We start from the raw sequence: 24515 nt of genomic DNA on the forward strand, positions 1-24515 counted from the left end.
TACTATTGATACATGGTCACATTTCCAGTGGGCTATGCCATTACCCTCTGAAAAGGCTGACTCTGTTATTACTCATTTACTTACTTGTTTTGCAGTTATGGGAGTCCCTGCTGAATTAAAAACTGATAATGCCCCTGCTTATTGCTCTCGCAAATTGGCTGCTTTCCCTCTTTATACCATATTCATCATTCCACTGGTATTCCATTTAACAGTCAAGGTCAAGCAATTATTGAAAGAGCCAATACTACCTTAAAATTACAACTTTTAAAACAAAAAGGGAGAGATGGGCGAGATTCCCCAAAACATCAAATTCTGAAAGCCCTTTTTACTTTAAATTTTCTCAACCATTGGCGCCAATTACAGCAGTCTGCAGCGGTGAAACATTTTCAACAGCCTTTAGAAAAGCTGCAAAACAGTAATCTGTGGGTGTATTATCCTTCATTACAAGGGAAATATTTAAAAGAAAAGTTTTACAACGGGGCCGAGGCTATGCTCTTGTCCGTACAGGTGCCGAAGACAAGTGGTTTCCATCTCGACGGTTGAAACAGTGCCATGGCGAAGAGGAGCTGATCCAAAGAGTTCCTGAAGGAATTCCAGGAGCTAAATATGAGCGCTCAGAGAACATTCACCTTTGGAACTCGACGTGCGGAGGCCCCGACATGGGGACAACTGAAAAGGTTAAGAAGCTGAAGGGGTTGTTCAACAAGCTGGGCAGCCCAAAACCCCACTGACTTTATTCCTGGCTATGCTGACTGTAGTAAATTGTCAGGTAACATCTGGAGAATTTACATACTGGGCTTATATTCCTTTTCCACCCTTATATCAAGGTGTGGCCTGGGGAGACAGAGAAGTCCCAGTATTTACTAATGATACTGCTTGGATGCCATTGCCTTTTTAAAACCAGGATCCTGAATTAAACACTGGCACAGTAAATAGTTCATATCAATTTGGGGTTGAAGGGTTACCTATATGTCTTGGGGGTAGTCCACATTGTCTGCATCTTTCTCATGAGGCTTGGGCTGTTCGCTATAACCATAGTCATATCTCTGCCTTTCCTATGATTATTGTGGCTCAAAGTTTTAAGTATAATCATACTGCAGTACTTAATGATACTCTGCCAAGTACATTATCTTTATGCCCCATCCCTGATGTGTCCAGAGGTGTTTCCCAACTAGAGTGGACTAGATGTAGAGGTAGTGGGCCACGATTGTTGTTAGAAGTAAAAGGGAAGAGTTGTAAATACCTTGTTACAGATTGGAGTGTACATGGAGATTTTCAGACTAAATTCAGCCATGTCAACCTGCGTTGGCATAAAGGTAATCATAGCATTTCTGCAGATGACAATGAAACTATTATTTGGCATGATGGTGGTCTATCACCCCCTATGCCACATTTGGCTAATACCTCACAAATACAAGGTCATATTTGGAAGTTGCTAGCTGCTGGTAAACCAATGTTCACTTTCATGGGAAACATGTCCTTAAATCTTACTAATATTGCTAAGCCTTTCCATATATCTTTGCATCGAAATAGTTCTAGATATGTTATTGCATGTGTAAGAAAGCCTTACTTGTTGTTGACAGGAATTTTTAAATGGGATAATAATACAGGAGTAGTTAACTGTACGGACAATTGTACATTCTTAAGTTGTATAAATACTACTTGGTGGAATAATAATTGGAATGAGTCTCATTCCGATTTATATATACTAAGAGCCAGAAAAGAAACCTGGCTACCTGTAAACTTAACACATACTTGGAGTGAATCTGCTGGGGTTACTCAAATTTACAAGGTTATGCAAGATCTTGTCTACTGCAGTCGGAGGATGGTTGGAATCCTCATGACTGCGGTGATAGGACTTGTAGCAATTGCTTCCACTGCCGCTGTTGCTGGATTAGCTCTACACCAGAGTATACAAAATGCAGAATTTGTGCAACAATGGCATGAACAATCACATTTGTTGTGGCAGCAGCAACGAGACAGATGCTCATTTGACTGAATGAGTGGATAATCTGGAGCAAGTGGTTTCTTGGTTGGGAGATCAGCTAACAGTGTTGAATACCCGAGCTTTGTTGAAATGTGATTGGAACACTACCCAATTTTGTATTACTCCTGTTCCTTTTAACAGCACTGTACATAACTGGACTGAGATAAAGAGACTTTTAATTGGTCATAATAATCTTTCCCTAGAAATACAAGAATTAACACAGAACATTTCTGAAACATTTTGCAATCAGTTACCATTGCTGACTGGTGCAGATTTGATGACTGGTATTGCACAAAGTTTGACATCTTTGAACCCTATAAGCCCTGTAAAAACTTTGCTGACCTCTCTTTCTAGTAATGTATTGATTGTTGTTCTTGCCTTTGTCATTTTCATAGTCTGCTGGAGATGGTGCCAAAGGGCAAACACCGAATCCCAGTGAGCCCAATATGTAATGATGGTTTTAAAAGAAATTGAAACTTGTAAATAAGGAAAGGGGAAATGTAGAGGACTACGTGCTTGCAAACGAGGCGTTCCTGATAAGTCCTGCTCTTGCAAACGAAGCAGGGCATTCCCAATAAGTCCTGCTCTTGCAAACGAAGCAGTGCGTTGGGGGCTTGTTTATGTGTAAACATCTTGAAAATCCAGAAAGTCAGGGAAAGGTCAGCAAAACAACAATGTGTCTTGTGACTTGGCAACATTCCACAAACGACTGTATAAAATAAAGCAGAGCGCACCATTCGAGGTGGCCGCCGTGTTTGTCTTGTCTTGTGTTGTCTTGTGTGTTCATTCCTTTGTTTAGGAAATACGTGGACCCCAACAAAATACAGCTGAAAAAAATCAGCTGTAATTATATCCTGTTTTTCTTCTTAAAGGTCAAATGAGCCTGGCATCAAATATTTGTGAAGTCTTTTTTTTTTTTTTTTTTTTAAAGATGCAGTTTGGCTATTGTTGCCCAGGCTGGAGTGCAATGGCACGATTTTGGCTTACTGCAACCTCCACCTCCCGGGTTCAAGCAATTCTGCCTCAGCCTCCTGAGTATCTGGGATTACAGGCATGCGTCATCATGCCCAACTAATTTTGTATTTTTAGTAGAGATGAGGTTTCACCATGTTGGTCAGCCTGGTGACCTGACCTCAGGTGATCCACTTGCCTCAGCCTCCCAAAGCGCTGGGATTACAGGCATGAGCCACTGTGCCAGGCCTATGTGAAGCCATTTTTTAAAACTTAACACTCCTATAAGCAGAATTTTTTTTTTTTTTTTTTGAGACAGAATCTCACTCTGCCACCCAGACTGGAGTGCAGTGGTACGATCTTGGCTCGCTGCAACCTCTGCCTCCTGGGTTCAAGTGATTCTCATGTCTCAGCCTCCGGAGTAGCTGGTATTACAGGCATGTGCCACCATGCCCGGCTAATTTTTATATTTTAGTAGCGATGGGGTTTCACCATGTTGGCCAGGCTGGTCTCAAACTCCTGACCTCAGATGATCCACCCACATCGGCCTCCCAAAGTGCTGGGATTACAGTTGTGAGCCACCTCACCCGACCTTAAACAGAATAATACTGTTATCATTCCTTTATGCTTGAATCTTTATGTTCTTGACAAAAGCTCATATAGGCTTTAAGCTATGAATACAACTTGGGAAAGGCTAATAGCTAATTCTAAAAAAAGAGTCCTGGCGCAGTGGCTCACACCTGTAATCCCAGAACTTTGGGAGGCCGAGGAGGGTAGATCACGAGGTCAGAAGTTCAAGACCAGCCTGGCCAAGATGGTGAAACCCATCTCTACTAAAAATACAAAAATTAGCTGGGCATGGTGGCAGGCACCTGTAATCCCAGCTACTTGGGAGGCTGAGGCAGAGAATTGCTTGAACCCAGGAGGTAGAGGTTGCAGTGAGCTGAGATCCCACCACTGCACTCCATCCTGGGTGACAGAGTGAGACTCCATCTCAAAAAAAAAAAAAAGGAAAACCATCTTTTCTAAAAATCATTAAAACAATTGAAGTTAGTTTTTGAATAAGAAAATAATGGCTATAACAACTCTATATCACTAGGCAACATTAAATCTTTATCTCCCCAAGATTACAAAGACTTTCTATTTAGTATACCAGAAAAGGACCAATTTTTCCAAAACCAAAAAGCCAAGCCTGTTAGCACTTACTATCACAAATGGTTGCCACAAAAACAAAATAATGAAGGTTGAATTTATGGCTTAAAAGGGAAGCCTCTAGGATCTTTAAAAATATTTTTTCTATTTTTAAATATAACATATTCATTGTAGTAATTTTGGAAACATAGTACAAGTATAAAGAAAATTTTTGTAACTTATAATCACATTGCTGAGAGATAACATTTTGTTAATGTTTTTGCATAGTTTTTTTTTTCCAATTTTTATCTTCATCTTGTCAGCTTTTTTCCCACATATTTTTTATTATGAGCAGTACCATAGCATTACATAAGCTTTTTTCTTTTTTTTAAGATGGCTTCTCACTTTGTTGCCCAGGCTGAAGTGAAGTGGCTCAATCTCTGCTCACTATAGCCTCTGCCTCCTGGGTTCAAGCAATTCTCCTGCCTCAGCCTCCCCAGTAGCTAGGATTACAGGCGCCCGCTACAAAGCCTGGGTAATTTTTGTATTTTTAGTAGAGATGAGGTTTCGCCATGTTGGCCAGGCTGGTCTCAAACTCCTGACCTCGAGTGATCTGCCTGCCTTGGCCTCTCAAAGTGCGTGAGCCACCATGCCCAGCCAGCATTACATAAGCTTTCAAAACATGATTTTTACTATCATATTCTAACAGGTTTTTTTTTTTTTTTTTTTCTTTTTTGAGATGGAGTCTCGCTCTGTCGACCAGGCTGGAGTGCAGTGGCGTGATTTTGGCTCACTGTAAGCTCCGCCTCCCAGGTTCACGCCATTCTCCTGCCTCAGCCCCCTGAGTAGCTGGGACTACAGGTGCCCAACACCACGCCCGGCTAATTTTTTGTGTTTTTAGTAGAGACAGGGTTTCACCGTGTTAGCCAGGATGGGCTCGATTTCCTGACCTCGTGATCTGCCCATCTCGGCCTCCCAAAGTGCTGGGATTACAGGCGTGAGCCACCGTGCCCAGCCAAAAGATTATTTTTTTAATCTGAAATTATTTCCAAGGTAAATATTTTTCTTCCAGGTATTTTCCTAAGGACCCAAGTTCAAAACCTTGCATTACTCTGGTCTCCCTTTCTTTTTATTTTGTCTTATGAGAAATCAAGTCTGAATTGATTCGGTTCAGAATTAAACCTGAATCTGATCACTAAATTCTATTAATTCTTTTCTTTCTATGTCTATCCACATAGCTCTGGCCCGGCCAGGCCCCTGTTTCCTCAACCCAGATTATTGAAGTACTTTTCTGATTTTTTTATTTCTTTGTAGCCTCTTTTCTCTATGGTAATCTATTTTACATATCTCTTTGCATCATTACCCTGCACAAAAATATTGACTGCCTCTACCTTATACAGCAGAGGTCCCAAACTTGAGCTCCAAGGCTGAACGTAGTCTACAAATTTGTTTTACTACAACTCCACAGTGCTCTGACCGTTATTTTTAAATTTGTTGGAATCCTTTCAGTGGGCCATAGGTTTCACTGATTTGTGTTACCTGCCTGGCCTCTAGGCTTCCAGGTATGGTTGAGTAGACTTTCCTTTTTTTTTTTTCCCCTGAGATGGAGTCTCCCTCTGTTGCCCAGGCTGGAGTACAATGGCACAATCTTGGCTCACTGCAACCTCCACCTCCTGGGTTCAAACGATTCTCCTGCCTCAGCCTCCTGAGTAGCTGGGATGACAGTTGCACACCACCATGCCCAGCTAATTTTTGTATTTTTAGTAGAGATGGGGTTTCACCATGTTGGCCAGGCTGGTCTTGAACTCCTGACCTCAGGTGATCCACCCGCCTCAGCCTCCCAAAGTGCTGGGATTACAGGCATGAGCCACTGCGTCCAGCCGACTTTGCATTTTATAACTGTGAACATAACATCTAAAGTTGTGCAGTGCACAACCTATATAATCTGTACAACTCTACCCGGTGGCCCTATGGAAGCCTATGGACGTTTAGTGTGAACTCTAGTCTGTAAAACTAATGTCCTGTCTAGCCCTGCCCACCATATCGACTAATCAAGCCCATCCTGTACCATAGTCTGGAAAAGGCTGACATTCCTAAAAATTTTGCACTCTAAGATAAGCCACGAAAACCAGAAATATTTGGAAAGCCTTGAATTCCAAGATAAACCATAAAGTTATTTTTTATGCAAAAGACAGAAATATTTTATTTTTCTTTTTATCAAAACTGACCCCAAAGTTATCCAATCAGAATTATTGACTAATATATAACAATCTGAGCTATCTCCTGACTTTGTGATTTTTTTTTTTAGACAGAGTCTTGCTCTTGATGCCCAGGCTGGAGTGCAATGGTGCGATTTCAGCTCACTGCAACCTCCACTTTCTGGGTTCAAGCGATTCTCCTGCCTCAGCCTTGAGAGTAGCTGGGATTACAGGCACCCACCACCACGTCCAGCTAATTTGTGTATTTTTAGTAGAGATGGGGTTTCACCATGTTATAATTCAAATACTTTTTTAAAAATTAGATGTGCTAGTTCTGTACCAACTTGTCTTTTTTTGCAAGTTAAAGTGCTAGTCGGTTCTCAAATTTGTCTCTGAATTTTGCAGGATAGAGTATAACATTCCTTAAATCCTAATTCCAAGCTCTTTACAATGTGTGCCCTACATCTCTAAAGTTTTCTCCTTTGCATAAATACTACACTTGAGACAAACTAATTGTTTTCCCCCAACATAAACTTTACAATTCTCTGTTGCATTTCTACTCTCCAATACTTCTGATTCTTTCTCTCTCTCTTTTATCTGCATCCCTTCCGTTCTTCAAAGCCCATTTTGGTGGGTTTTTTTTTTTTTTTCCTTTTTGAGACGGAGTCTCGCTCTGTTTCCCAGGCTGGAGTGCAGTAGTGTGATCTTGGTTCACTACAACCTTCACCTCCCAGGTTCAAGTGATTCTCTTGCCTCAGCCTCCAGAGTAGCTGGGATTACAGGCACCTGCCACCACACCTGGCTAATTTTTGTGTTTTTAGTAGAGATGGGGTTTCACCATGTTGGCCAGGCTGGTCTCAAACTCCTACCTCAGGTGATCCGCATGCCTCAGCCTCCCAATTTGCTGAGATTACAGGTGTGAGCCGCCCCACCCGGCCTTTCAAGGCACATTTCAATCCCACCTCCTTCACAACGTGTTCTTCAGCCACCTTCGTTTTAATCTTTTTTTTTCTCTGCACTCTTTCTAACCTTATCATTTACTTGACACTATGCAAATTCTATATGTATATGTATTTCTCATTCATTTTTAGTAATTATCTTTTTTCTTATAAAAGTAATACTTGTCCAATTTAAAATACAAAAAGTATTGAGAAACAAACTGAAATGTTGAATCACATGTGATACACACACACACACACACACACACACACACAAGTTGGCTGAATATCTGTTACTCTTGGGATGGGGAAACAATCATCTAGTCATCTGCCAAAAGGTATAAACCTAAAGTTTAGAAACAGAAATCTGACTTTATAAATGTTACAGTTCTATATGATATTTGTTCCATGGAGTAAATCACAAAGTTTCTCTGTCTCTGTTTTTTGTTTGTTTGTTTTTTTGAGATGGAGTTTCACTCTCCTCACCCAGGCTGGAGTGCAATGGCACGATCTTATCTCACTGCAACCTCCACCTCCCAGGTTCAAGCAATTCTCCTGTCTCAGCCTCCCAAGTAGCTGGGATTACAGGTGCCTGCCACCACACCTGGCTAATTTTTGTATTTTTAGTAGAGACGGGGGTTTCACCATGTTGGCCAGGCTGGTCTCGAACTCCTGACGTCAAGTGATCCCACCCACTTTGGCCTCCCAAAGTGCTGGGATTACAGGAGTGAGCCACCGTGCTTGGCCACAAAGTATCTCTTTTGTCAGGTGAGTTTTTTAACTTTTAAAAACAGGTCACAAAGTGAGCCAAGGATGGTGGCTCAGCCTGTTATCCTAGCACTTCAAGAGGCTGAGGCGGGTGGATCATGAGGTCAGGAGTTTGAGACCAGCCTGGCCAACATGGCAAAACCTCATCTCTACTAAAAATACAAAAATTAGCCAAGCATGGTGGCGCACGCCTGTAGTCCCAGCTACTCGGGAGGCTGAGACAGGAGACTCACTTGAACCCCAGGAGGGAGATGTTGCAATGAGCCCAGATTGCACCACTGTACTCCAGCCAGGGTAACAGACAGAGTGAGACTCTGCCTCCAAAAATAAAAAAATAAAATAATGAAAAGCTATCAGATTGGTTATTGATACTTTCCACATCTGAAGAAATCTACCTTATTTTCAAAAGGCCAAAAAAGGAAGGGTTCCCTACCCCAGGTTAAAATATAGTAAAATCTCTGAGTAATTCATAACAAATAAAGCACCTTCACACTACCATAAATCTCCACGCTGTGTTCCAATCTGTTGAGTGCCTGAAGCCAACGACAGCTTTGGGGGTCCCCTCCCTCCATAATCTCTGTGCAGACCTCCACTTCACCCCAGATGCCTTTTGGAGTTTTCATTCTTTATTACAAACAATTGATAGTTTCTCAAAGTTTTATATACAGCATAAAGAAAATCCGTACCCTTACTACTACACTGGGGGCACAGGGTGGGGAAGAGACTCAAAGAATAAGAGCCACTGTTTGCTGAACATCTATGTACTGAGAACATTCCATCCTCAGAACCACCCTTATAAACTGTTACCATCCTCATTTTACAGATGAGGAAAATGAGGCTCGGAAGAGTTAACTAACCTAAGAGACCCTGAAGTCCTAGCATTTTCCACATGGAACCTGCAGGTCCCCTTTGCCTGCAGTTGTTCCTTCCACCTCTTCCTGTGCAGGACCTTAGCCCCTAACAGTTCATCCTGTCCAGGCTGATAAATCCAAAGTGCCCAATGGCTGCTCATCTGCAACCACGATTCCTCCCTCTTTCAAGAATCTCTTTGCCCAACTCGTCCCCAAACTAGCTGCATTCTGGCTCACAATCCCCTCTCCCACTCCAGCTAAAGTTTCATAAAATTCTTGCTGTTTCCTCCCCAAGACAGGCCGTATTTTAGCTCCTTCTCAGGCCTGACATTTTGAATAATGTCTATGCTGATGGTGCTCTGGCTGGTTTTTTTTTTCCACATTAATTTCGCCAAAGCCACGCAACTTCCCACACAGTGAAGAGATTGAGACCCTGATCTCTTCACTGCCGTACTATATCGGTAGTTTTCAACTTTAAAATCACTGGTTGAATTGTTTGTTTGCAACTTGAAATGTCCTTTCTTATAGAAGCGATACCATGGTCTGAAGCCAGCCTTTTCAGCTGTTATAATCATCCTGAAGCTGCCATAAGTGGAGGAAATAAGGCAGTAATGAAATAAAAGATTGCATTTAAGTGAATGAAAGAAACAGATTTTGGTAGAGTGACCATATAATTTACTATCCAACCAGGATACTCCGGAGAGTGAGAAGGTGCTATTAATAATTACACCAGGACGACAGGCATAAACTGAGGGCTGTCCTGGACGCATCAGGACATATGTTCACTCTAGGTTTAGGTCACAGCAGAATGGCTTTGAGCAATCCACCCTAACCTCCTTGAGCCTCAATTTCTTCTTCTTCTTTATTTTTTTTCTTTTGAGACATAGTCTCATTCTGTCATGCAGGCTAAATACAATGGTGTGATCTCAGCTCACTGCAGCAGCCCCAAACTCCTGGGCCCAAACAATCCTCCTGCCTCAGCCTCCCTCATACCTGGGACAAGAATTGCCCCACCAAGCCCAACTAATGAAAAACAATTTTTTTTTTTTTTTTTTTTTTGAGATGGAGTCTCACTATGTCGCCCAGGCTGGAGTGTGGTGGTGCAGTCTCGGCTCACTGCAAGCTCCGCCTCCCAGGTTCATGCCATTCTCCTGCCTCAGTCTCCCGAGTAGCTGGGACTACAGGTGCCCACCACCATGCCTGGCTAATTTTTTGTATTTTTAATAGAGATGGGGTTTCACCATGTTAGCCAGGATGGTCTTGATCTCCTGACCTCGTGATCCACCCGCCTCGGCCTCCCAAAGTGCTGGAATTACAGGCGTGAGCCACCGTGCCTGGCCAAAAACTTTTATTTATTTTTTTGTAGAACTGGAATCTCATCATTTTGCCCATGCTGGTTTCAAACTCCAATCCTCAAATGATCCCACTGCCTCAGCCTCCCAAAGTGCTGGGATTATAGGTGTGGGCCACCATCTCCAGCCTGAGCCTCAGTTTTTTTATTGTGAAATGGAAGGATTAACATTATGGGGTGATTGTGAGAATGACATGGGTCAGAGTCTATCGTGCACAATTGAATTTGTAAAGTGCCATATAAATATACTTTTTCAGATAATAGTTATGACTAATACTATTATAGGAAAGGAGTCCTGATCCAGACCCCAAGAGAAGGTTCTGGATCTTGCACAAGAAAGAATTTGGGGTGAGTTCATAAAGTAGAGTGAAAGTAAGTTTATTAGAGAAGTAAAAGAATAAAAGAATGGCTACTCCCATAGGCAGAGCAGTGGCATAGGATGTTCGACTGAGTACACGTATAGTTATTTCTTGATTATATATTAAACAAGGGGTGGATTATTCATGAGTTTTCCAGGAAAGGGGCAGGGATTTACCCTAACTGAGGGTTCCTCCCCTTTTAGACCATATAGGGTAACTTCCTGATGTTGCCATGGCATTTGTAAACTGTCGTGGTGCTGCTGGGAGTGTCTTTGAGCATGCTAATGCATTATAATTAGCGTTTAATGAGCAGTGAGGACAACCAGAGGTCACTTTCATCACCACCTTGGTTTTGGTGAGTTTTGGCTGCCTTCTTTGTTGCCTTGTTTTATCAGCAGGTCTTTATGACCTCTATCTTGTCCTGTGACTAAGAATGCCTAACCTCCTGGGAATGCAGCCCAGTAAGTGTCAGCCTCATTTTACCCAGACCTTATTCAAGATGGAGTCTCTCTTGTTCCAATGCCTCTGACAATACTGCTGCCCTGAGGTGCCTGGTGCTAATTAGACCGCGATCACATGCATATTCGCTGTTGATTGATGTTGCTCTCCTCTGTGCCACTCTCCCTATGTGGGCAGTCTCCTCTACCTGTGGGAACAGCAAACCAACCAGTGAGAAAGGCCATCATCATTGCATTCTTTTGTGTGCCAAAGCACACAAACCACTTAGAGAATATTAGAGAATATGTTCTATTTCCTTCCAGAAAAAAAAAAAAAAAAAACACAATTTTTTTTTTTTTTTTTTTTTTTGAGACAGAGTCTGGGTGGAGTGCAGTGGCGCGATCTTAGCTCACTGTACCCTGCGCCTCCTGGGCTCAAGCAGTCCTCCTACCTTAGCCTCCGGAGTAGCTGGTACTACAGGCACATGCCACCATACCTGGCTAATTTTTTTGTATTTTTGGTAAAGATGGGGTTTCACTGTGTTGCCCAGGCCGGTCTCCAACGCCTGAGCTCAAGCCAGCTGCCTGCCTTGGCCTCCCAAAGTGCTGGGATTACAGGCATGAGCCACCGAGCCTGGATTCACACATTCTGTTTTGATTGAAATATAAAATGAGTTAGTGTTGGTGAGTGAAACATGAAATTTATAAACCCAAACCCCCATCAGCAAGCTAGTGAGAGACAGTGCTTGGCACGGGTGCTCAGCACACAGGAAGTCCTTGAGCACAGGCTCAGCTCACTTTTCACTTACAGTGGAAAATCTGCACTCAGGTTATGTCATCTTTGGATACTCCCTCCTCAGACTTCTCCCCAGATCTCTGTGCAAGGGGGCACTAATTAGACCAACATGCTTTGCAGCCCTTGTTGACTATTTCCCTCACTTCTCATCATAACATTGCCTTGAGGAGGAGACACTTCTACAGTAACCAGGACATGCTCGGGAAGTCCCACTTGTCTAATAGATAATGTGTCTATTAGACAAATGATAATAGGTGTTATGGGAGAAAATTATTGCGGCGTAAGGAGGACAGGTAGTCCAGAGGCAGGGGTGTGGAAATACTGCTTTACACACGGGTAGTCTGGACAGCTCCACCGTCAAGGTGATATCTGAATAGAAGTGAGAGAGCAAGCCATATGGATATGTGATTAAAGTGTCCCGAGTAAAGGGATGAGTAAGTTCAAAGGTCCTGAGGTGGAAGCACGCTATGCTCAGGGAACGGAAAGGAAGCCCATGTGTCTGGAGCTGAGGGACCAAGAGGGAGAACATAAGGAGAGGAGGTCAGGGAGGCCAGCGATGGGTGTGGGTAGTAAAATCATGAGTGAGATGGGAAGTCACTGGAGGTTTTGAGCCAAAATGTGACCTAATCTTACTTGCATTTTCATAAGATCCCTCAGAATACCATAGGAAGAACAGACACAGAGAAGTATAGCATTAGGAAGTTATCGCAATCGTTGAGGTGAGAAATGATGATGGTTTAGGCCACAGTAGTAGAAGTGAAGTGGTAAGAAGTGGTCAGTTATATACCATCATGAAGAATAAATGGAAAAAGAAAAGAAGTAAATTACTAATTAAAAAAAGAAGTGGTCATATTATGAGTATTTTGTTTTGAATTTAAAGTTAATCAAGTTTGTTAAATGATTCATGTAGAGTATGAGAGAAAGAGAGAAGCTGAAGATGACTCCAAGAGTTTTACCCTTAGCATGTAAAAGAAAAGCTTTTCTCCACTGAGATGGGGAACGCTTTAGGAAGAAAATTAGGAGGCTTTTTTTTTTTCTTTTAGATAAATTGAGTTTGGCCGGGCACAGTGGCTCATGCCTATAATCCCAGCACTTTGGGAGGCTGGGGCAGGTGGATCACTTGAGCCCAGGAGTTGTGACCAGCCTGGGCAACATAGTGAGACTACATCTCTACAGAAAAAAATTTTTTTTAAATTAGCTGGGCAGGCATGATGGCACACATATGTGGTCCCAGCTGCTCTGGAGACCGAGAGGGGAGGATCACTTAAGCCTGAGAGGTCGAGGCTGCAGTGAGCTATGATGGAGCCACTGCATCCCAGCCTGGGTAACAGAGCGAGATCCTGTCTCAAAAAAAAAAAAAAAAAAAAAAAAAAGAGTTAGAGATACCTATCTAACATCCAAGTGGAGATGCTGAATCCACAGGAGTTCAGAGGAGAGACCCAGGCTGGAGGTCTAAATTGGATTATCAGCTTGTAGATGATCTTTAAAGCCATATGACTAGTTAAATCCACCTAAGGAGCAAGAGTAGACAGAGAAGGGAAGAGGTCCAGAGAGTGAGTTCTGGGCCTCCCCAGAAAAGAGTTGGGAGTGATGTGGAAGAATTAGCAAAGGATATTGAGAAGCAGCAGCCGGGGAAGTAGGAGGAGAATCAAGAGACAACGATGGGCTAGGCGTGGTAGCTCACGCCTGTAATCCCAGTACTTTGGGAGGCTGAGGCAGGCAGATCAGCTAAGGTCAGGAGTTCAACACCAGCCTGACCAACATGGAGAAACCCTGTCTCTACTAAAAACTCAAAATTAGTCAGATGTGGTATTGTGTGCCTGCAGTCCCAGCTACTCAGGAGGCTGAGGCAGGAGAATTGCTTGAACCCGGGAAGTGGAGGTTGCGGTGAGCCGAGATCGCAACATTGCACTCCAGCCTGGGCAACAAGAGTGAGACTCCATCTCAAAAATAAAAAAATGAAAATAAATTAAAAAATAAAAAGAGACGGCCAGGAGCGGTGGCTCACACCTGTAATCCCAGCACTTTGGGAGGCTGAGGCGGGCGGATTACCTAGGGTCAGGAGTTTGAGACCAGCCTGACCAACATGGAGAAACCCCGTCTCTACTAAAAATACAAAATTAGCCGGGCGTGGTGGCACATGCCTGTAATCCCAGCTACTCTGGAGGCTGAGGCAGGAGAACTCGGGAGGCGGAGGTTGCCGTAAGCCAAGATCACGCCATTGCACTCCAGCCTGGGCAACTAGAGCAAAATTCCATCTCAATAAATAAATAAATAAATGAAAAGAGACGATGATGTTGCAGAGGCCAAGTCAAGAAAACGTTCATAATCATACTATAAAATAATAGGCTTCCTTGGCAGGGCACGGTGGCTCACACCTGTAATCCCAGCACTTTGGGAGGCCAAGCGGGCAGATCATGAGGTCAAGAGATGGAGACCATCCTGGCCAACATGGTGAAATCCCGTCTCTACTAAAAATACAAAAATTTGCTGGGTGTGGTGGCGGGTGCCTGTAGTCCCAGCTACTCAGGAGGCTGAGGCAGGAGAATCCCTTAAACCCAGGAGGTGGAGGTTGCAGTGAGCCGAGATCATGCCACTGCACTCCAGCCTGGCAACAGAGCAAGACTCTGTCTTTAAAAAAAAAAAAAAAAAAAAAAAAAAAAAGCCTTCCCTTTTTTTTTTTATTTTGTCACATGATATTAATTTACTTGTATATCTCCTTATATCTCCTTCACTAGACTGTTAGGTTTTGTGGCCTGGTAATATATCACATCCATTACTCATCTCTAGAGCTTATGCTTAGCTCAGTGCCTGACACATGTTAGACTTTTCTCCTTTTATTTATTTATTTATTTATTTTTGAGATGGAGTCTCGCTCTGTCACCCAGGCTGGAGTGCAATGGCATTATCTTGGCTCACTGCAACCTCTGCCTCCTGGGCTCAAGCAATTCTCCTGCCTCAGCCTCCAGAGTAGCTGGGATTACAGGCGCCCACCACCACGCCCAACTAATTTTTTATTTTATTTTATTATTTTATTAATTTATTTTTAAGACAGGGTCTCACTCTGTCACCCAGGCTGGAGTGCAGTGGCATGATCTCGGCTCACTGTAACCTCTGCCTCCCGGGTTCAAGCGATTCTCCTGCCTCAGCCTCCCAAGTAGCTGGGATTATAGGTGCCTGCCACCATGCCTGGCTAATTTTTGTATTTTTAGTAGAGATGGGGTTTCTCCATGTTGTCCAGGCTGGTCTCAAGCTCCTGACCTCAGGTGAGCCACCCGCCTCAGCCTCCCAAAGTGCTGGGATTACAGGCGTGAGCCACTGTGCCTGGCCTAATTTTTGTAGTTTAGTTAAGACCAGGTTTCACCATGTTGGCCAGGCTGGTGTTGAACTCCTGGCCTCAAGTATTCTGCCTGCCTCGGCCTCTCAAATTGCTGGAATTACAGATGTGAGCCACAGCGTCAGACCTAGGCTTTTCTCGATGGGAACGTTTCTCCTTCTTTCACAAAACCTTTTATTTTGAAAACAATATAAACTAGAGAAAAGTTGCAAGAATAGTAGCGCAATGAACTGAAACGCCCTTCACCTAGATCACTAATTGTTAGTAAACATTTTGCTACAATTGCTTTTTTTCTCTTTCTCTCCATTTGAAGTTAAGTTATAGATATCACGACCCGACGTGCCTAAATAATTTATTGTCTATCCTTGAAGAAAGACATTCTCTTACAAAACCACTGTACAATCACCAAATTCAGGACATTTAACATTGATACACTATGATTATCAATATAGAGTCCATATTCAAATTTTGCCAATTGTCCCAATAATGCCTTCTGTAACAATCCTTCTCCCTTCACACCTTTCATTTAGTTCCCGTGTCTATTTAGGTTCCTTTAATCTGGAACAGTTCCTCAAACTTTGTTTTCTATGACACGAACATTTTTGAAGTGCACAGTGTTGACAAAAAGAGTCAAACTCTGTAAAATATTTGAAGAAATTTATTCTGAGCCAAATATAAGTGACTATGGTCTGTGACACAGCCCTCAGGAGGTCCTGAGAACATGTGCCCAAGGTGGTTGGGTGCAGCTTGGTTTTATACATTTTAGGGAGGGCATGAGACATCAATAAATATGTTTAAGAAATACATTGGTAGGCCAGGCGCGGTGGCTCAAGCCTGTAATCCCAGCACTTTGGGAGGCCGAGACGGGCGGATCACGAGGTCAGGAGATCGAGACCATCCTGGCTAATATGGTGAAACCCCGTCTCTACTAAAAATACAAAAAACTAGCCGGGCGAGGTGGCGGGCGCCTGTGGTCCCAGCTACTCGGGAGGCTGAGGCAGGAGAATGGCGGGAACCCGGGAGGCGGAGCTTGCAGTGAGCTGAGGTCCGGCCACTGCACTCCAGCCCGGCGACAGAGTGAGACTCCGTCTCAAAAAACAAACAAACAAAAAAAAGAAATACATTGGTTTGGTCCAGAAAGGCGGGACAACTCAAAGCAGATAGGGTGGGTGGGGGGCAGTCGGGGGCCTTACAGGCTATAGGTAAATTTAAACATTTTCTGATGACAATTGGATGAGTTTGTCTAAAGACCTGGGATCCATAGAAAGGAAATGTTAAGGTTAAGATAAAAGATTATGGGGACCAGGCACGGTGGCTCACGCCTATAATCACAGCACTTTGGGAGGCTGAGGTGGGCAGATCACGAGGTCAAGAGATGGAGACCATCCTGGCCAACATGTAGAAACCCTGTCTCTACTAAAAATGCAAAAATTAGCTGGGCGTGGTGGCGTGCGCCTGTAGTCCCAGCTACTCAGGAGGTTGAGGCAGGAGAATTGCTTGAACCTGGGAGGCAGAGGTTGCAGTGAGCCGAGAGCAGCACTGCACTCCAGCCTGGCGACAGAGAGAGATTCTGCCTCAAAAAAAAAAAAAAAAAAAAAAAAAAGATTGTGGAGACTTGGCCAGGGCCGGTGGCTCACGCCTGTAATCCCAGCCCTTAGAACGGGAGCAGCAGCTCATGCCTGTAATCCCAGAACTTTGGGAGGCCAAGGCAGGTGGATCGCCTGAGGTCAGGAGTTCGAGACCAGCCTGGCCAGCATGGTGACCATTCTCTGCTAAAAGTACAAAAATTAGCTGGGCGTGGTGGCAGGCACCTGTAATCCCAGCTACTCAGGAAGTTGAGACAGGAGAATGGCTTGAACCCAGGAGGTAGAGGTTGCAGTGAGCCAAGATCGCGCCACTGCACTCCAGCCTGCGCAACAGCGTGAAACTCCGTCTCAAAACAAACAAACAAAATTAGCCGGGTATGGTGATGCATGCCTGTAATCCCAGCTACTAGGGGGCCTGAGGCAGGAGGATCAGTTAAACCTGGGAGGTGGAGGTTGCAGTGAGCCTTTGGAAGGAGACCACTACTACTCCTGCTGCCCTCCTCCCCTCACCTTGCCTAGTTCACAAGACAGAAGAAAAAAGAGAAGGCAAAAAGTTAAAAAGAAACAAAAGTAAAATAAATAGCCAGACAACCTTGACACCACCACTCAGCCCTAGAAGTTAAAAAAAGTAATAATAATAACATCAAACCCTGACCTAAACTACTTGTGTTATCTGTAAATTCCAGACACTGTATGAAAAAAGCATTGTAAAACTTTTTGTTCTGTTAGCTGATGCATGTAGCTCCCAGTCACGTTTCCCACGCTTGCTTGATTTATCACGACCCTTTCACATGGACCCCTTAAAGTTGTAAGCTTTTAAAAAAGCCAAGAATTTTTTCTCGGGGAGCTCGGCTCTTAAGACGCGAGTCTGCTGATGCTCCTGGCCGAATAAAAAACCTCTTCCTTCTTTAATCCGGTGTCTGAGGAGTTTTCTCTGTGGCTCATCCCGCTACAAGCCGAGATGGTATCACTCTACTCTAGCCTGGGCAACAGAGTGAGACTCCATCTCAATTAAAAAAAAAAAAAAAAAAAAAAAAAAAGAAGATTGCGGCAACCAAGGTTCTTTTGAAGTCTTTTTTTTTTTTTTTTTTTTTTTTTTGAGACGGAGTCTCGCTCTGTCGCCCAGGCTGGAGTGCAGTGGCGCAATCTCGGCTCACTGCAAGCTCCGCCTCCCGGGTTCACACCATTCTCCTGCCTCAGCCTCCTGAGTAGCTGGGACTACAGGCGCCCGCCACCGCGCCCGGCTAATTTTTTGTATTTTTAGTAGAAACGGGGTTTCACCGTGGTCTCGATCTCCTGACCTTGTGATCCGCCCGCCTCGGCCTCCCAAAGTGCTGGGATTACAGGCGTGAGCCACCGCGCCCGGCCCTTTTGAAGTCTTATAGTGGCTACCCTTAGAGAGAATAAATGACAGATGTTTCCTATTCAGACCTTAAAAGGTGCTAGAGTCTTAGTTAATCTCTTCTGGAGTGCTCCATTCGGCAGCACATATATATAACAATCTCTTCAGGATTGGGAGAGCCTGGAAGAAAAAGATCTAGCTTTGTTAATAGAGATTCTTTACAGATGCGAATCTTCCCCTTCAAAGGACAGCTTTGCAGGGCCATTTCAAAATATGGCAAAGAAACATGTTTTGGGGTAAAATATTTTGCCTTTCTTCTTTGTCACGTAATGTTATGCCAGAGTCAGATTGGAAAGTAAGTCACAATATACAGGGTTAAATCACACCTCTGATGAGAATTTATAGTTTGTAGGACATGACTCTCCAGACCCTTAAGATAGGAATTTGGGCAAGAGAAAATAAATAAATAAATAAATAAATAAAAATAAAAATAAAAATCAGAAGTTAGTCTTTACAGACAAATATATTATTAGGATGTTCATCAATTTAGGTTTTCTAAATGTCTCTTTGTGATGAGGTTTCTTCCATTTTGGGCAGTAAACTACATAAATGATCTTGTATGTATATATTAGAAATACAGGCCCACAGCGGTGGCTTATGCCTGTAGTCCCAGCCCTTTGGGAGGCTGAGGTGAGCCTCACTTGAGGCCAGGAGTTCAAGACCAGCCTGGGCAACATGACAAAGCCACATCTCTACTAAAAATACAAAAATTAGTTGGGTGTGGTGGCATGTGCCTGTAATCCCAGCTACTCAGGTGGCTGAGGCAGGAGAATCGCTCGAACCCAGGAGGTGGAGGTTGCAGTGAGCCAAGATCATGCCACTGCACTCCAGCCTGAGAGACAGTGAGGCTCTGTCTCAAAACAAAAACAAAAACAAAAAACCCCACAAAGTTGGGTAATTCACTATTAAAGAGTAATTTATCAATTAAGAAAAAATATGGAGCACGAATTTCCATTTCAGCATGTCATCCTCTCACAGGAGGCATGCTAATCTACTTTGTATAATCCAATTTTAATATATATGCTAGGCCGTGTGCGGTGGCTCACGCCCGTAATCCCAGTACTTTGGGAGGCCAAGGCGGGCAGATCATGAGGTCAGGAGATCGGGACCATCCTGGCTAACACGGTGAAACCCTGTCTCTACTAAAAATACAAAAAATTAGCTGGGCGTGGTGGCAGGCGCCTGAAGTCCCAGTTACTCAGGAGGCTGAGGCAGGAGAATGGTGTGAACCCAGGAGGCGGAGCTTGCAGTGAGCCAAGATCGCGCCACTGCACTCCAGCCTGGGCGACAGAGTGAGATTCTGTCTCAAAAAAAAAAAAAAAAAATTATATATATATGTATATGTATATATATGCTGAAGCAAGCACAATTTACCAATTTTTTAAAGGAGAATTATGTCAAATCAAAAACTGTGATGGGACCAGGCAAGGTATCTCATGCCTGTAATACCAACACTTTGGGAGGTCAATGTGGGAAGATTGCTAGAGGCCAGGAGTTTCAGACCAGCCTGGGCAGTATAGCAAGATCCTGTCTCTTAAAAAAAAAAAAAAAAGGAAATTGTGATGGGTGTGAGACCTTATCCTACTTGTATAGTCATAAATAAGCACATAGAGATGATAAATAAATAGATACTAGCTGAAACATCAGGTCTCGGAGTCAAAGATCAGAGCTTTACTCCCAGCAATAAGAGTAGCCACAGTGACTTTGCTGAGTTGTCCTCAAGCCTGAGAGTTCATATGGGAAAGAGACTCTCCTCAAAGGAGAGGGAAAAAGCTTTGCTCCCTAAGGTAAACATATTTTCCTTAGGAACAGATTCTCACCTTTTGGAATCTAAATCTCTATCTCTACTGGGAAGATAAAACCAGCCTCTTTGAGGCTTTTCTCCACTTTTGACATGCAAAGTCATGGAGAGAGAGTTCTCTACATTCTTTCAGAAGTCTTTCTAGGGAGGAGGGGAAGTTCCCTATCCTGGAATGTAAGGCTCTGCCTCCAGGTAAGATAAGAGAAGTTTTATTATCCTTTAAGTGGAAGCCAATGGCTCCATAATGAAGGTTGTAGAGAACAAATATTTACGGGGGAAATGAAAGTAAGCATTCTTATTTTAATAGTAGATCAGTATCTGTGGTTCAAGAGGCTGAAGTTTTGCAGGAACACTGAGTAATACAGGGAAAATGTATTTCCCACAGACTACAGGGCAAAACTTCAGAATAGATAAAAGTTGACTTTCGTAACACACGGACATCCCTTCTGCCCTCCTTCCCCCACATTTAGTGCATCTTTTCTTTGATCTTTGGTGCTCTCACGGGACTCTACCCTGTACTTCTATTTTGGGGTATGGATCCCCTCCCAAAGACTCTGTTACAAGATTACTTTTCCCATATTTTAAATCCCATACTTTTAGAGTAGCTCATCTCAGCTAGTTGTTAGAAGGAAAGCAAACTAAGTCAAAATTAGTCATCAGTGAATTATTAGCTTTTACTACTGCAGGAGATATATTTTTTTCAAGAGTACCAATACTTGTCATGTGGATGGGAGATACTGTAAAAATAAAGTGAGGTGGAAAAAAAAAGTTTGTGAAAGTATACTTGTAATACATAAAATACCGTATAAATGAAAGTAGATTTGTGTAATAATTCTAAACCAAAAATAAAATTCTAAGGCCCCCCAACCATCTGAATGGACTTTCTCCTGGCCAGGGCACTTTTAAAATTTAACCGGGAAGACTGGTTTAGGCCATAATGGAAAAGTGGGGGCGGGGGTCAGACATGCCTTGTTATACCTCTCTGGCATTAACATCAACACATAATTCAGTCCGATAAGAAATATTTTACAGCCTATTCTCTCTGAAGCCCACTAACTGAAGGCCTCCTCTGCAAATCAGAACTTTGGTCTCCATAATCCTTCATCTTAACCCAGACATTTCTTTTCTATTCATCCCAGGTCTTTAGATAAACTCAACCAATTGTCAAGCAGAAAAATTTTAAATCTACCTGCAGCCTGGCAGCCTCTCCTCTAACCCCCTTCCAGTGGTCTCGCCCTTCTGAACCGAACCAATGTATTTCCTAAATGTATTTGATGGAAGTCTCATGTCTTCTTAAAGTGTGTAAAACTAAGCTGCGCCCCATTAGCCTTGGGCACACATTCTCAGGATGTCCTGAGTGCTGTGTCACGGGCCATGATCACTCAAGTTTGGCAGAATAAATTTCTTCAAATATTTTACAGTTTGACTCTTTTCATTGACATAATTATGCACCCAGACCTGGGAAAGAGAAGACACTTATTGCAGTGTATTTTAATACAAATTGTGTTGACTTCCTGCGTTTTAGGGCATAGGTCTTCATTTTCCTGCCTCTGTTTCATGACCACAAGATAGCTGCTGCACCCACATGTCAGGCCTCTGAGCCCAAGCTAAGCCATCATATCCCCTGTGACCTGCACGTATACATCCAGATCACCTGAAGTAACTGAAGAATCATGAAAGAAGTGAAAATGGCCCATTCCTGCCTTAACTGATGACATCCCACCATTGTGATTTGTTCCTGCTCCACCTTAACTGAGCGATTAACCTTGTAAAATTCCTTCTCCTGGCTCAGAAGCTCCCCCACTGAGCACCTTGTGACCCCTGCCCCTGCCCACCAGAGAACAACCCCCTTTAACTGTAATTTTCCACTACCCACCCAAATCCTATAAAATGGCCCCACCCCATCTCCCTTCTCTGACTCTCTTTTTGGACTCAGCCCACCTGCACCCAGGTGAAATAAACAGCCTTGTTGCTCACACAAAGCCTGTCTGGTGGTCTTTTCACACGGACGTGCGTGATACCACAGACTCACATTTACATTCCTGGCAGAAAGAGGAATATAAAGTAAAGGATGAAGAGGCAAAAAAGCTTGTCTTTTTATTCTGGAAAGGACACTACCCTCAGAAACCACCACCTTCATCTTACTGCTAAGCGCGGCGCCACATGACTAGCACAAGTGCAAATAGGATGGGAAAGTGAGTTTTTAAATTGAACACATGGCTATTTCAAATAAAAGCAGGGTTGTATTATGAAAAATGGTGTCTCTCTCTCTGTGTGTGTGTGTGTGTGTGTGTGTGTGTGTGTGTGTGTGTGTGTGTGTGTATAGAGGGGATATTTTTTAAATAGGAAACTAATAGCGTTAGCTCCATCCAGCAATTTTACCTCCAGGAATTTATCCTATAGTGATATTTGAGGACTAAGCTCTGATTTTTTTCCCCCAAATTCCTACCTAAGGGGTCTGGGGAGTCATGCCCTACAAATGATCAGTTCTCATCAGATGGGTTTTATTTAATCCTGTATGTTGTGACTTACTTTCCAATCTGACTCTGGCATAACAAGGAAGAAAATCAAAATATTTTTACCACAATACGTGTTTCTCTGGCATGCCTTGAAATTGCCCTGCAAAGCCTCTTGTGGGAAAAATCCACATTCCGTAGAGAATCCCCTTCCTCCTTTGTTTTCCTTCCTTCCTTTCCAGATCCAGGAGATAATCAGCTAAGAGCCAGGCACCCTTCTAAGTGCAATAAGAAACATTTTGCAAACTGCTCTCCCTGAAGTCTGCTATCTGAGAGCTTCCTCTGCACAATAAAACTTGGTCTCCACAATCCTTTATCTTAATCTGAACATTTTCTTTCCATTGATCCCAGGTCTTCAGATAAACTCAACCAACTATCAACCAGAAAGTGTTTAAATTTACCTGTAGCGTGGAAGCCCCGGCTTTGCGTTGTCCTGCCTTTCTGAACCAAACCAATGTATTTCTTAAATGTATTTGATTGGTGTCTCATGTATCCCTAAAATGTATAAACCCAAGCTGTGCCCCAACCACCTTGAGCACATGTTCTCAGGACCTCCTGCAGGCTGTGTCATGGGCCATGGTCACCCATATTTGGCTCAGAATAAATCTCTTCAAATAGTTAACAGAGTTTGACGCTTTTCATCAACATATCCACCGTGGCAGAATCTGTTGGTGTCCCCACCTCAATCCCTGGGGATCCCTGCTACCATTTTGTGGTGCCCATTCCCCCAGGAGCTGTGGGCACTGCTGGTAATGGTTTCTACCTACAACCCCAGGGGATTGGACTTGCATGATTAGAGCCATCTGGACATGAGGTTCATGGGAGTCATGTGCTGCTTTAACCAGTGACTGTCTATGGTGGGGTACAAATGTTCTGGTCTCTTGCCTAAGGACAGACAGATTCTGCTTGCACTTTATGCTTCAGGGCTCCCGGTAGGAACAGGCTGAGTCTAGACTTCCCCTGAAACCATCCTTGCGTTCCTTCTTCCCCTCCCCTGGCCTGCTTCCCTCCCTCAGTCTCCTAGATTTCTACCTAGACTACTTTCCTAATAAATCACTTGCCTACTAAGCTCCACCAGTCTCAGCTTCTAGGGAAATAGACTGAAGACACTCACGCATGCACAAAATAACATATACAAGGTTATCCATTGCTTCATTATTCATAATAGGAAAAGACTGTTAACAAGCAGATGTTCATCACTAGGCTCCTGGTTAAATAAAATACAGCTGCCCCAGGAAGGAAACTAGGGGTTCAGGAATAGGGTGAAAAGTAAACTTTCACTGAACTTTTAGTTATTTCTGATTTTTTTTTTTTTTTTGAGACAGAGTGTCCCCCTCGCCCAGGATGGAGTGTAGTGGTACGATCTCGGCTCACCACAACCTCCGCCTTCTGTTTTCAAGTGATTCTCATGCCTCAGCTTCCCGAGTAGCTGGGATTACAGGTGTGCATCGCCACGCCCGGCTAATTTTTGTATTTTTAGTAGAGATGGGGTTTCACCATGTTGGCCAGGCTGGTCTCGAACTCCTGACTTCAGGTGATCCACCTGCCTTTGCCTCCCAAAGTGCTGGGATTACAGGCGTGAGCCACTGTGCCCGGCCTCTTTCTGAATTTTGAAGCATTTGGATGTATGGCATTTTTTTTTTTAAGATGGAGTCTCGCTCTGTCACCAGGCTGGAGTACAGTGGCGAGATCTCGGCTCACTGTAACCTCCGCTTCCCGGGTTCGAGCGATTCTCTTGCCTCAGCCTCCTGAGTAGCTGGGACTACAGGCGTGTGCCACCATGCCCGGCTGATTTTTTTATTTTCAGTAGAGACGGGGTTTCACCATGTTGGCCAGGATGGTCTCAAACTCCCGACCTCAGGTGATCCTTCCGCCTTGGCCTCCCAAAGTGCTGGGATTATAGGCGTGACCCACCACGCCTGGCCTGCTTTTTTTTTTTTTTTTTTTTTGAGACAGAGTCTCACTCTGTCGCCCAGGCTGGAGTGCAGTGGCACAATCTCAGCTCATGCAAGCTCCGCATCCCGGGTTCATACCATTCTCCTGCCTCAGCCTCCCGAGTAGCTGGGACTACAGGCGCCTGCCACTACGCTTGGCTAATTTTTTGTA

The 24515-nt window shown here is 43.6% G+C and overlaps 1 long non-coding RNA gene and 1 other non-coding gene across 2 annotated transcripts in view; both read right to left on the reverse strand.

Moving 5' to 3' along the window:
• Positions 1 to 1506: 1506 nt before the first annotated feature.
• LOC135966203 (uncharacterized) overlaps positions 1507 to 24515 on the reverse strand; it is a 108808-nt gene continuing 85799 nt past the window's right edge. Inside the window, exon 4 of the long non-coding RNA XR_010579354.1 lies at positions 1507 to 11180. This is a non-coding gene — a long non-coding RNA (uncharacterized lncRNA). The remainder of the gene's footprint in view (positions 11181 to 24515) is intronic.
• On the reverse strand, positions 19023 to 19128 carry LOC123567757 (U6 spliceosomal RNA). The gene has a single exon (XR_006690860.2). It is a non-coding gene; the product is annotated as a U6 spliceosomal RNA (small nuclear RNA).

Source organism: Macaca fascicularis, chromosome 11, assembly GCF_037993035.2.
Source record: "Macaca fascicularis isolate 582-1 chromosome 11, T2T-MFA8v1.1".
NCBI lineage: Eukaryota > Metazoa > Chordata > Mammalia > Primates > Cercopithecidae > Macaca > Macaca fascicularis.